This window comes from Coturnix japonica, chromosome 2 (assembly GCF_054131305.1).
Source record: "Coturnix japonica strain WE chromosome 2, WE-NBRP24, whole genome shotgun sequence".
Classification (NCBI taxonomy): Eukaryota; Metazoa; Chordata; class Aves; order Galliformes; family Phasianidae; genus Coturnix; species Coturnix japonica.
Genome location: NC_140664.1, coordinates 75,073,587 through 75,087,704, shown reverse-complemented (window position 1 = coordinate 75,087,704; position 14,118 = coordinate 75,073,587). Strand labels below are relative to the sequence as shown.

The 14,118-nt window shown below is 39.4% G+C and overlaps 1 protein-coding gene across 18 annotated transcripts in view; it reads left to right on the top strand.

Moving 5' to 3' along the window:
* Positions 1–14,118, top strand: part of FARS2 (phenylalanyl-tRNA synthetase 2, mitochondrial) — a 217,093-nt gene that overhangs the window by 11,596 nt on the left and 191,379 nt on the right. The window lies entirely within an intron of this gene.

Sequence of the window (14,118 nt, the reverse complement as noted above, 5' to 3'; positions counted from 1 at the left end):
AACTATTCATGCAGTAATAGTAGTCCATTTGCCTTCAAAACTGGGGCTATCCTCTAAAGCAGCTTAATGAAAAAAAAGTCTTTAATTGTGTAGTCAGCTGTCAAATAATTCACTTAGAATTCAGATCCAAGAGAAGATAAAAAATCTGTAGACTCATGGAGTCCTCTTCACTCTCCTGCTGTTGGAGTGCTTTAGATAAAGAAGGAAGAGAACACAGTAGCAGCTAGTTGCCTGGAACTGATCCACAGAATGTTGAATTCAATGGGCATTTTTTTTTTCTTTGGCTTTGATCATCCTTGGATTGAACCTGTATGTGTGTGATTTAATTAGCAGCGAGCGTGGGAAATGCTGGTGTGTTGACTTTTTAGTGCCTTACCTACTGCAATGGTGATCATATAAACAAACACGCTTATGTATCTGTGACAAAGGCAAGTGTTGAAATACTGACAACTGGTTTTCCTAATGGTGGCTGGATGTTCATTTAAAAGCAAGGCGTTTTATTGCTGTAGATTTAATTTGCCAGAGAGTAAAATGGATGCAGTTATGAGTCTGAATGAGTTATAATTTGAGAATTCATGGAAGCTAGCACACTTCTGAAGTATTATAGAGTAAGTAGGAAGTGTATGCATAAATGCCAAGGATTTTTGATGTCAAATGTTTATATTATTATTTTTATTATACAATAACACATATTTACATGATAGATCATATAGAGAGTATCCCTAGTAATGCTTTCTATTTGTTTAAACATTGTAAAGTGGCATGGCTTAATCTTGGGAGGTACCTTTACATTCTACATGAGTTTCCAGATCAACCGGGGGGAACATGTTGAATTAAGCCAGGTTTGCATCACATTTGTAAGATAAGGCATTGCTCGGTCATAGTTCAGAGTAACCAAATGTCTCATCTAAGCATTTTAAACATTATGTCTTTTATAATCAACAAGATTTCTATCATAACATTGTGTTACATCACGCCTTATTAGGTGAGCTGTCCCTATGCTTTAAGCTGAGGTGCTTCATGAAGTGAAGAAACTGTGCAGCGCAAGAAAGGGTCTAAGGACCAACTGTGTGTATTTACACTGAACACAGAGAATCCTTGTGGGTCTGTTCAATGTTTGCTTTGCAAATATTGGCAGATAGACTGTAAATGATTCAGCCTCACAATACTAAGAGTTTATGAAAGCTCAGGCTTTTCTTAAGCGTTAGTTGTGTAAGTAGGAAGAGCAGGCATAAATAGCAAAGTAGGAAGTGGAATGTTAGCCTCTATTCTTTCTCAGTTTAGCAGCTGTGTGGCCTTGAATCCATCACTAAGATTTGGATACACTTTCTGTAGTTTGCAGCCAGTTCTTAGCCCAAGAAATGGGGATTCTCAAATGTTTTGTAAATGTCTGTGAAAACTACCCTAAAAATGAGGTTTATGTCAGTCAGAAGATATTAAAAGCTTAATTTTTTTTTATTTTTTTTTTCATGGAAGCATTTAAGAACTACTGAAGCAACACTAAATAGTATACAAAGAAGATGCTGAGATTTGATGCAGTTTATATACGTGTTTTTATATGAGTTTTATACTGCTTTACCAGAAAGAAGGTTTTTCCATACTGATGGCAATGTAGCACAAGACATATCCTATTTCTGAGGTGGATGTTACTCTTAAATGAGCACAACATGTGCTCAGGCCACATAATCTACAGTGATTTTGGGGTGTATGTATTACAAAAATATCTGTGTATGCTTTAGGAGTGATCCAGACCTGGCAGAGGAATGGAGCAGGTGTTCTAAGAGGTTATTTTTTTGTCTCTAGCTGCTGATAGCTGAGCTTTCATTGCTAGTTCTGCATTTCAGTTTGAGAAGGGACCTAGCTAAGATCTCTTCTGTTGTACATACCTAAAAAGGAGGCTTCAATCTTACATGTTGTGTATCTTGTAACAGCATATGATAATAACCAAGATATTATTGTACGCATTGGAAGAACTTTGAGTTTCAGGCTCCGTTTAAAAACAAAAAACAACCACAAACCTGCTGTTTGATAACAGCTGCAAGACTGTAATTAGAGAGTGGTTATCTGCTGACTAGAGTTTAGTATTTGACTTATTGTGTTTAATTATATTAGTTTTGTACTTATTTAGCTATGATGTCTACTGATTTCATATAGTCTAACATTTCCAACACTTTTCATCATTGCTCTTGAACCTCCCAGGACTTTCAAAAAAGAGGACCTTTGGAAAGTGGGGACTGACTTACCTCTCTGCCCAGAAAAATGTGCAGTCTATGTGCTATGCAAACACCTTGTGCATGTCTGGATTGACTCCACAGAGTCTCTAGTAGTCTCTGTTTCACAGAATCACAGAATGGCCTGGGTTGGGGCCTCAAGGATCATGTAGTTCCAACCCCCCTGCCTGGCAGGGCAACCAAACTTCCACATTTACTAGATCAGGTTGCCCAGGGCCCCGTCCAACCTGGTCTTGAACACCTCCAAGGACGGGGCATCCACAGCCTCCCTGGGCAGCTGAAATTAGACAGTAGCTTGTTTCAGATTTCTGGATGTTAAACTATCTGCTCCCAGTTAAATGTGTTGCTGTCCAGTGGAAACAGTGGGGATACTTTATGAACTATCTTTAAGGAAGTGAATAAATAATATGCATGTGTAATCTGCTCCCAGGGTAGTGGCTTGTTATTATCCTCCCTTATCGGGGAGGATAAATTTCTTGCTTTTGAGAACCAGAATAGTACATTCACTGATGCTGTTACGTTGTTTTGCTGCCACTTTTTGCAGACACTCTTAAGTTCAAAGTTATTCTTGCAAATTATAGTTCTTATGTGTAGATTTGGAAAGGAATTGAAGGTTGCAAGATGGTATTTGAACATCTACTGTTAGTCCTTGTTCCAGTCATCGTTGGTCAGATTTCTCAGGGGGTGCCCAGATCCCAAAAGGACAGGAAGTTGCATGGGCTAGTTGAGAGAAAAAGTCTTAATAGAAGAGTGAGTCCCTATTAGTGCATCAGCTGAAGCAGAGGTATTGGGATGAATTTACTCCTTATCAGTGAATCTACAAACAGCCTTTGCTTCCAGACACAAAGGAAAGAGTTTTGTTGGTTTTGCTGTTTGGCTAAGAAAAGCTTACTCTAAGGTACTGAGGATGAGTTGTATTCCATTGGCTTTCACATCTTACAGAGGTGGAAAAGAAAATAAACATAATCTGAAGTGATTTGACAAAGAATAATGTATTTTCAAGTCATTGTTCCCCATGTGGATGTGTACAGAAACACATGCGTAGACACAAGCATACACTGTTGCAACTAAACAGGCTGCCTTTTGGAGACATGCTTTGGCTATGCATGAATTTCTGACTTTGGCAAGCCAGAATTTGGACTAAAGTGACCTTGTTCTGTTATTAAATATATTCAAAATTTGATTTAAAAAAGACAGTGGTCTGCAAAGCATATATTAGGTAATATATTTACCTTATGAAATGATGTGTTATTCTCTTAAAATGCACCGCTGTGCATGATTTGCAGCTGTCAAACCATACCTGTGTAGAGCATCACTTACAATATTTAATCATGATCTTGTCACTGGATGCAAATACGTTTGCAGAAAGCCATGGTGGTATTTCCTACTAATAGTTGCTAATAGGCCTTTCTTCTGATGGTGTAACCAGCATGTTCTGATGTTTATAAATAGTGATTTGCATTTGGAGCTGGGCTGTCTAGCTTATGTACTCACAGGGAACCAGAGCATTAACAGTGAGGTGTGAAGTATTCTTTCTGTAGAAAGCTGTTCATGATGATTCTTGAGGAAAGAGGGTAATGTTCTCTGTTGATCCTAAACTATGTGGAATCCTGGATATGAACAAACTTTGTCCTGGGGGATTTGTACCAGCTGTGATGGCTGCTATATGTTGCAATTGATCTTGTGATTTTTCTGCTCATTATTATCATTTCATCATGGAAAACTCCAAGGTAAGATTGTGTCAACAGAGGAATGAAGAACCACTACATGAGGAGCATCTGGTTTGTTTTGCTCATTTATTTGCTTTGCTTGGGGAGGCTTCCTCATTTTCCAAGCTGGCCAGAAAGTCTAGTAGAAATGTCTAAAAGTAAAATAAATAAATAACTCACTATAGCACACTGTATTAGGGCTAAGTAATTAAAATAGATACAAATGCTTAGAGTGGATGCACGAACAGTGTTAAATGATGGTTGAACTGGCAAAGTTCTTTGCTGCTATAGGAGGATGTTAGAGTGGGAGCTGAACCAGAGCCAGCATCTGCAAAGGATTAATGCATTTATTTTGTTCTTTTGGTGTGGCTAAAATCATCCCATTTCAGATGTCCACTCTCTTATGAGGAAGTCTTTTAAATCAGTTGAATGCTATACTATACTCTGATCAAATGTGAATGCAAGGCAGACTAAGGAAGTAAAGTAAATTGTGAAACTAAGATTAGGGATTTACATGAAGTTTTCCTGCAGTTTTGCAAACTACTTGTGAAATAAAATACTGAAACTTTGCTGTCTTTTATTTCTTTCTCAGCAGTTTTTTAGCATAATGGAATCTCTTTAGTGGAAGCAAAAGTTTAGGGATGTTTCTACTTAGGAAATTATAATGTCATCTTTTGTAAATGATGTTATGCACACTAGAGGCAGGATGCTGTGCTCTGGGATGTCTCAACAAGCTCACTGTGCAATATTAAATGGTCCCAATGGTCAGTCAGTACAGATCAGTGATATGACTGTAGCTTTTTCCTTTTCACATTGTGAACAATTTAGTGTTTGGTAAAATGAGAACATGTTATATCTTTAAATAATTTTTGGTTAGGACTGTTTGTGTACAAGCCTTAGTGGAAAGGAAATTATATTAATATGATAACTTTGTTTCAAAAATAGTTGTGAATATGTAGATGTGGACAAGTTTGTGATTGAATTGCTTTTATTGATCTGATAGAATTGATGGTGTCAATGCAAAGTTGGTGTGTTGTTTTTTTGTTGTTTTTTATTTTTTGGCTGTATTTGTCATGTGCAAAAAAATATATATATAAACAGAAGATCAGTCCTGAAGCATTTATATTTCTGTTACAAGCTCATGGTATCCTGTGTTCCTTCAGAAAAGGGATGGCCAGCAGGGACAAGGAGGTGGTTGTCCCCCTCTACTCAGCTCTTGTGAGGCTCCATTTGGAGTACTGCGTCCTGTCTGGAGCCTCCAGTGTAAGAAAGACAGAGAGCTGTTGGAGAGGGTCCAGAGGAGGGCCATGAAGATGATCAGAGTGCTGGAGCACCTCCCCTATAAAGACAGGCTGAGGGAGCTGGGCTTGTTCAGCCTGGAGAAGGCTGCAGGGTGACCTCATTGCAGCCTTTCAGTACCTAAAGGGAGCCTATAAACAGGAATCACAGACTCACAGAGTGACCCGGGTTGGAAGGGACCTCAAGGATCATGTAGTTCCAACCCCCCTGCCTGGCAGGGCCACCAAACATACACATTTACTAGATCAGGTTGCCCAGGGCCCCGTCCAACCTGGTCTTGAACACCTCCAAGGACGGGGCATCCACAACCTCCCCTGGGCAGCCTGTTCCAGGGCCTAACCACTCTCCTAGTGTGAAGAGGAGAGGAGTCAACTCTTTGAAAGGATAGATAATAGCAGGACAAGGGGAAATGGATTTAAGCTGAAGGAGGGAAGATTTAGGTTGGATGCTGGGGGAAGCTCCTCCCAGAGGGAGTGGTGAGGTGCTGAAACAGGCTACCCAGAGCTGTGGTAGATGCTCTGTCCCTGGAGGTATTCAAGGTTAGGTTGGGTGGTGCCCAGGGCAGCCTGGACTAGTATTAAATATGGAGGTTGGTGGCCCTGCCTGTGGCAGGGAGGTTGGAGATTCATGATCCTTGAGGTCCCTTCCAACCTGGGTCGTTCTGTGTTTCATTTCTAATAAAAACCAAAATCTGTCAGTTGGTACAGGTTAGTGCTAATAAAAAGCCATTTTACTTTCAGACGCATGAAACAAACAGCTGTGCTTTAGTTTTCATCTTTCTTTCTTTTTGTAGTGATACTCTGGCAGACCCAAGTAGTGCCCCTTGCATCTTCTGTTGGCTCTGACCAGCTTTCTCAATTCACATTTAGTATCAGCTGGAGGATTTTATGTGTAACTGCTCAGTGTGGCCAGCAGAGGAGGTAAACTGAGTTTATGCCTCATGTCTCCGTGAATGGAAGTACTTTCAACTTATCTCAAAAGGAATACAGACTTTTTAAACTTCTAACTACCTCTCCTGTGTAGAGCTGTTGTTATCAGTTCATTTAGTTGGCCAGCAATATCTTTTTTAAAGGCAATTTGAAGGCAGCGATGATTGTAGAGCTTTTGTTTGTTTAGAAGGAAGTTGTTGGAGCTATCTGTTGTCATGAATTCTTAAAGCTACTGAATTGCCACGTGCTTCCAAGGGTTATCTTAAAGAATTACTGTGTTCAGGGCAAGTAGCTGTAAATCTCTAATGTGAAAATAAATATTTTAAGCCAACAGGCCTGCTGAAAGCGTGTGAGTAGAGCCGAGGGAATTGTATTCTTTTATATTGTTTTTTCTAGTGAGGGTTATTTATCAGGGTGAGCAGATGGACACTACTCATTTTTGGCATTCATTGATAAGCCTGTTACCTCTCCAGGTGGCTCAACAAAAAAAAAATAACGCTGTGGCACTGTTCCCATTTTATTTTTATTCCTCTCAGACTAGTTAGTCACCTATCTCTGTTCTACTCATTTACAGCCATCTGCTGGAGTTGGTTTTGTTATTTTCCTTTTTTTTTTTTCTCCTTCATTCTAAAATCACCAAGGAATCTCCAATAAGAGCTGATAGGAAGTCTTTGCATGTTTTGAATTGGGATCAATTATATCTTTCAATTGTTTTCTCTTTACTCAGCTTGTGACTTTAATTTTCATCAGCCAGTCATAGAATGGTATAGGTTGGAAGGGACCACAGAGTCCCAACCCCCTGCTGTGGGCAGAGCTGCTACCCAATAAATCAGTCTCCCCAGGGCCCTACCCAACCTAGCCTCAAAGATCTTCTGGGATGGGGCACCCACAGCTTCTCTGAGCAGCCTGTTCCCTTACTATCCTCTGAGTGGAGAATTCCTAATTAACATCTAACCTAAATTTTTCCTCTTTTAATTTAATCCCTTTTTAATGCAGGTTGAGGATACTGTTGGCTTTCTGGGCTACAAGGGCACAATGCTGGCTCATGTCCAGGTTTTCATCCACCAGAACACCCAAGTCCTTGGCAGAGCTACCATCAAGGAGCTCTCCCAGTCTGTATACATATCTGGGATTACCAACACTCTACACTTAGCCTTTTCTGAGCCCACTTCCAGCTGTTATTCATCTCATGCTTCTTGTGATAGCTATCAGATCACAGTTCTGTAGTTGCACCACAGTTTCCATCTCTTCCTGCTTCTTTCCCATGCTGTAAGCATTGGTGTAGAATCACTTCAGCTAGGCTATCAGCCTCATTGCCTTCTTAAATTCCTTTGGACAAATGAGGTTCCCCTTGCTGTTTCCCAGAGAGAGCATTTGTTGGTCCTTCTCTATTACTTAGAAGTACATCCCTTGTCTTTATGGGTGTACTGCATGGAACATTAAATTATTCTTCTCTTTGTGGGCTTTTCCACCTTTTTTCATAATTAATGTAGTAGTTTTCTTACTTTCTCTGAAATATTCTAAAATAATGAGGAATGAGTGAGAAACCAGGTGCATTTGTTTTCATAGTAATCTACCTTGAAGACAACCTTGAAGATCACCAACACCAGCCAACCTTACCTACCAAGTTTCATCAGTAAACCTTGTGCTACATCCACACATTTTTAATTACTCTATTAAATAGGGACTTCACCATTTCCCTGGGCAACCTATTCTAATGTTTGACCACCTTCTCTGTGAAGAAATTCTTAACATCCATCTAAACCTGCTGCAACTTGAGGCCGTTTGCTCACATCCCATCATATGTCACCTGAGAAAAGAGTCTGAAACTCTCATCACTGCAATTACCTTTCCCAAAGTTGTAGTGAGCTGTAAGGTCTCCCTTTCTCCTCCTTTTCTCCGAACCAAACCCCAGTTCTTTCAGTTGTACCTTGTAAGCCTTGTTTTCTTGTTCATCCACCAGCTTTATTGCTCTTTTCTACACACTTGGTATTCTCCTTGAAGTGAAGGGCCCTAAACTGAGCACAGTATTCAAGTTGTAATCCCTGTGGTGCAATGTATACCACCTATCTGTTTAAGGAAATGTATGAAGACCCCCTTGTTACTGGATTATTATCTACCCTTAGTCCTGTTTTTGCCTTGCTGTTTTAATAAACAGTCGTCCATTATCTAAGGTAGGGCCTATCTAATAAATTATTTCTTTAAATCAAGGCTGATGTGTAACCAATAATACTGAAGTGTTTCTACGGTCATTTATTTAATAATATAGAAATAACAATGTTTTAAAAGAGTAATAAAATAATATGGTCAAAGTGTAGGTATTCACAGAGTGCTTTGAGTCAGCATTTTAAACAGGTTTTTTGTGATTTAGTGAAAGCTGCTCCTTTGCCTCAATTGAGGCAAATTTGAGAGAGAATATCTGTCACTTCTACATTTTCCTTGCTGCTGTTACACATCTTTATTTATGTTTGAAGCATTCCTCTTTACCGCCAGTCCTCTACTTAGTGCTTTTACAAGCAGTTGGGCTCAGTCCCCCTGTCAGTTAAACAAGTGCAGCTACATGGAGCATCTGACCCATAGGTCAGTGTTCTGTCTTTCACTCTTAAAGGGCTGAGATCCTGAAATTATGATCTACAGAAGAAGCGCTGCATGGCGGAGAGAGTATGACATGCTAATGTTGGAGATCTTTGAATTAAACTTATTCCTTTTTCAGAAGGAGAGATGAAAATAATAATTAAAAAAATCCTGAGTGACTGTAAGAAAGGCCGTTTAAAGAGTCAGTAAATAGAAGACAGTGTGCATGAACCATTAGGTTTTTGCTCCTTAAAATGTGTTTTTTCTCTTTCTTGTTTTTGTTTTTAATATCACATTGCAATGATGTTACTGATGTGAAAGTAAGATGGAAGATTATATTGTCTAGATTGACAATGTGATTAGGACAGTCAGAGGAATTTCATTTGTTTTGTCTAGTAATTTACAGCCAGGGCAGGGAACATCCTTCAGAGAGATGTTCAGACTTTAGCTAAGGGAAGTTATATCACGTGCTCCAAGATAATTTCAAAGAAAAAAAATCAGATAGTGGAGTTCTTCCATTAGAGAAGAGTATAAATGAGTAGTGCTGCTTAATCAAATGTACAGAATAAAGCAGCTGAGTTTGAAGGGACTATCTAGATCATCTAGTCCAACTGTTTCACAGCTAGCCAAAAACTAAACAGTAGTTAATAGGGGCATTACTGAAATGCCTTTTGTATACAATGTGTATGTGCACATGTGTATATACATTTACATGTATTTATGTACACAGGTGTGCAAGTAGTATTGACATGATTGTACTCTGCAGCAAAATAAGCGATCTCCTAAATAGTATCTACCTCAAACCAATATGTGTTGATAAATTACAGGGTTATTCTTGACCCTGCTCCCTACCCCAGCTTTGCCTGAACTACTATTTTTCCTCCCCAGGTATGTGAATTTGCACAGCTTGTATGGGCTGAACTTTTCACTTATTTTCTCCTTTCCTCACAGATATTGAAAGTGATCAGTGAATTCTCATATATCCAAACCAAGGTTACAAACTGTACATGCTGCTTTTGCAAGAAATGTAAACAATTAAATTACACTTCCTATTGTCAGAGCTTGCTCTTCAGTTCATGTGTGGTAATGCTCATTAAATTACAGATGGGTAGTTTCAAACCATGATTTATTTTTCATGTATCTCAAGCGAAGTTCTAATGTTGGTGGTTGCAGTTGCCAGCCACCTTTGTTGTTAATGTTTGTTTAACATTCAAGGCCCTGTTTGAAGAGAGAGTTGGAGTCTTACAAATCTACAAACATTTGCAAAATATAAAGCATTCAAAATAATTCACTTGGAAACATTTTGTTTGTTCTTCTGTGCTTGAAAAATATGTAATTCATGTTTCTAAGTTTCTTTCATAAGGAATGGATGTGTACAAAATAAAGCTCAGTCTCTGCTTTCATCCTTATATTCCAAAAGCTGGAGACTTTAAGCAGAATGCCACTGGATATGAGATACTTGAGATAGATTTGATGATGAAAGGACAGGAATGCATGGAGGCTTCTGCTTTTTATTTTCCAAACTGGGAAGAGGGTGAATCTTGTGTTTCTTTGGTCTCAAAACCAGAGGCCAAACTTACCTTAAGATGCCTGACTTATACTTTTTCTCTTATTATCTTAAAGAAAAAAGTACTTTCAGTGGAAAAATGTGTCTTGCTTCCTTTATTCCCTTCAAATAAAAAAACAAACACCAAGTCAGTACCCCCTTCCTAGGTAGAAACAAATCAACAACTAAAATTTATCTGACTTTCTCTTTTTAATCTCCACCGTTATTCTGTTTTCTATCAGTGTTTTAGTGCTTGTTGTCTCCTTAAAAACTCTACAAACTTTCTGAAGTAGTTAGCACAAGTTACATAACCTGTGAATTGTGGTGGAAGACACTTCAACTAGTGAAGTTTGTGATGTGTAGATAGAGGCTTCTGAGATTAACCTGAAGGATTAAAGCATTGCCGCTATCGTTCCTGCCTTGTGTGAGGTGAAGAAATGGTGCCCTGCTCATTAGATAAGGGATAGTGTTTAGACTGGAAAAGTTGTTCTGTTTCCATGATACTTCTGCAGTGAAACTGCTAGTTGCTTGTGGATTCTTAATAGGCTCCTAAATAAAGAGAAGAAAAAACAGGAGCAGCATATAGGCTACCGCAGTAGAGATAAGTATAATAGCATTGGAAGGTAGATGTACCAAAATAATGCTTTCTCTAATTGGGCATGCATGTGGTATGTATTACAGGTTAATCTGAGACAAAAAAATCGGGAGGATACTATTGGATTGCAGGGCAAGAACAGTCTTGTGTTTTTGTTCTGATATTTCATTTTCTAAATTTTTTCTTTGGTTAATTCAATACACTGTGTAATGAGAGGGAGAAGCTTCTCCAGAGAGAGGTTTAGAGCCAGTTCCCCACTGGGAACAGTAATCTATTTAGAATCCTAGAATCATCGTAGAAGATCTCCAAGATCATTCAGTCCTACACCCACTTATCCACCAGTATTTCCCCACTAACCCATGTTCCTCAGTACAATGTCTAAACAGTTCTTGAACACCTCTGGGTACAGTGACTCCACCACCTCCCTGGACAGCCCCTTCCAGCATCTAACCATTCTTATTTAAAAGAAATTTTTCCTTGCACACAACCTTAATCTCTCCTAGTGTAACTTGAGGCCATCTCCTCTAGTCCTGTTAGTAGTTACGTTGGAGAAGCCAAACCCCACCTTACTACAGCTTCCTTTCAGGTAGTTGTGCGGAGCTATGAGGTCTCCTCTGAGCCTCCCTCTTCTTCAGAGAAAACAATCCTAGATCCCTCAGCCATTCATCATAAGACACTCCAGACCACTCACAGCTTCACTGTCCTTCTCTGAACACACTCCAGAGCCTCAGTGTCTTTCTTGTAGTGAGGGTCCCAAAACTAAACCTAGTACTTAAGAAGTGGCCTCACCAGTACTGAGTGCAGAAGGATGATCACTTCTTTGCCCCTTCTGGCAACACTATTTCTAATACAAGTCAGGGTGTTGTTGGCCTTTTTGGCCACCTGAGCACACTGCTGGCTCGTGTTCAGCCAAATGTTGATCAACACCCATAGGTCCATTTCTTCCACACAGTCTTCCAGCTTCTATGCCCCAAGCATTGCCTGGGGTTGTTGTGACCAAAATGCAGAACCCAGTGCTCGGCCTTGCTGAATTTCATCCCCTTGGCCTCAGCCCAGCTTTCCCATATCCCTCTGTAGGGCCTTCCTACCCCCAGGCAGGTAGAAACTTCCTCTCAACTTTGTGTCACAGAAGGAAAACCAACTTACAGCACAGAAAGATGATTTCTGTTTTTCAGGATGCTGTATATTCTGCTGAAGCTAATAGAAGGAAGTGTTTAGTTTAAAGCATTACACAACTATTTGAAAGTACGAATGCTTTTCTGGGATGCTGACAGGTCAAACAGCAGCTTGCAGATGAGGAAATAGAGACTAGGGGAGGAGCGAGATCATGTGTGTGAGCTTGTATGTGTATCACAGCTGTATACAAGCATATTTTCTTGAGGGGGAAGACATATATATACGTAGCATGCCCTAGTTGGATTAAAAAGTTGAATAGAAGCAATGAAACATAAGGACACTGTAGAACTCTAAATGCAGTTTTTGCAGTTCTTGCAGCATATAAAAACAAGTGCGGACTTTTCCTCTCCTTTTCATATAAGGCCTCCATCCCTTCTTATTCACACCTTACTGCACTGTCTGCTAACACCCTCTAGATGGTGTTGGGGGATACAGGCATGTTGAGTTTCTCTCAACTCTTAAGTTGCACAGTTTTGGTTTTTTTTGTTTTTTTTAAAAAATGTTATTTTTGACAAAGTGTTGGCATAATTGTAGGTGGTGTTTGAGCCAGTGTGGATTTAAACAGATGAGGAAATCAAATGCAGTCATGAAGAAAGTGGTCTGTTACTCTTTATCTAAAACATAATGTATCATAGAATGTTATTCTATAAGGAACTGTGAGCACATAACAGAATATTCCCATGGTACACATCCCTGGAGGGGCATCACATAGGTTTTTTGACTTTGTTTTTTTTTGTTTTGGATGTTTCTCTTTGTTTCTCAAAAGCGATGTGTCAGAGCTCCACAGTTCCCTTTTCTTAGCATAGCTCCAAGTTACTACATCTTCTTTTCAGTAGAGTGAAACAGTCTCCTTACATGATTATATTGTTCTTTTGATTTCACCTGCTCTGTTGCTTGAACCAACAAAATAACTAATCACCCACTTCTGCCAGTAAGTTGAAGGGGAGGAAGTGCCACTGCAAGAACATTTTTGACTTGCCATACACAAGGATGAAAACCAGCGTTGCTGTTTTGTTATTCCCAATTTGTCTATTCACTGTTTGTCCTTATAGACAAAAATCTTAAAAATACTGAAGGGACAGCTTTTGAGTAGTCACCTTTTCCCTTGAAAATCCCCAAATATTTTAGAATGATACAAAACATGCTGTTTTGACTCTTTAATTGTTACTGTATAGTGGGGACATGCTGCTTTGTGTTCCATATAGTATACTAAATAAGCTGTTACTGTGCAGGTGTAACATTAGCCATACAGTATTCCACAGGAAATGATGCCAACAAAAAGACTGTACCCCAATTACTTCATCATTATCCACATATTTTCATAGGACAGTGAACACTTGTAAGATGGTACGTTGGCTGTCACTGAGGCTGGTGGTGAACCTTGAGTAGAAAGCAACATCCTCTGTTTATGAAGCAGCATGCTATAAGAGAAAGCATTCAATACTGACACCTCTAGGGCCAAAGCACTGAACAGTCAGATGCTTAACAGTTACATAGTTTATGACAGCTTCTTCCATGTGTTCTGAATAAATCAATGACATTAGATGGGAATGATGCAATAGTAGTTCCTGTTTGCTTTTACTACCATGCCACAAGGATTGCTGGCGACCAGAAACATTACATTCTCATTTCATAAGCTTAACTGAAGACAGTGTACTTCAAGAAGATTTTTATATTATGGTTTCCTATTCCTGATGTAACCTGCTTTTCATTTTTACGAAAACACTTAATTTAGACACTACTATACAATTCATTGAGTTTAGCTTAGCTATGCTGTTGGTCCTTAGAAGCAGAAGAACTGTTTCTGATAAGTTCCTTGTGATGCTAAACAGAGCATTATTAGGAATAGCAGTGATCACATATAGAAAAAATTCAACCCACCTAACTGGTAATGAGAGTCTCCTGGTTGTAGAAGATCCATTTCTCAGAAAGCAGCCTTCACCCAGGAGATACAGTAGGGAGGCTGGCCCTTAAATGAGCCCTGGGGTGGTGGGGCTGGGTCCACTCCTTCTGGTCAGATGGGAAGCACAGGTGGATTGCTTGCACCTGTGTTTCCTGG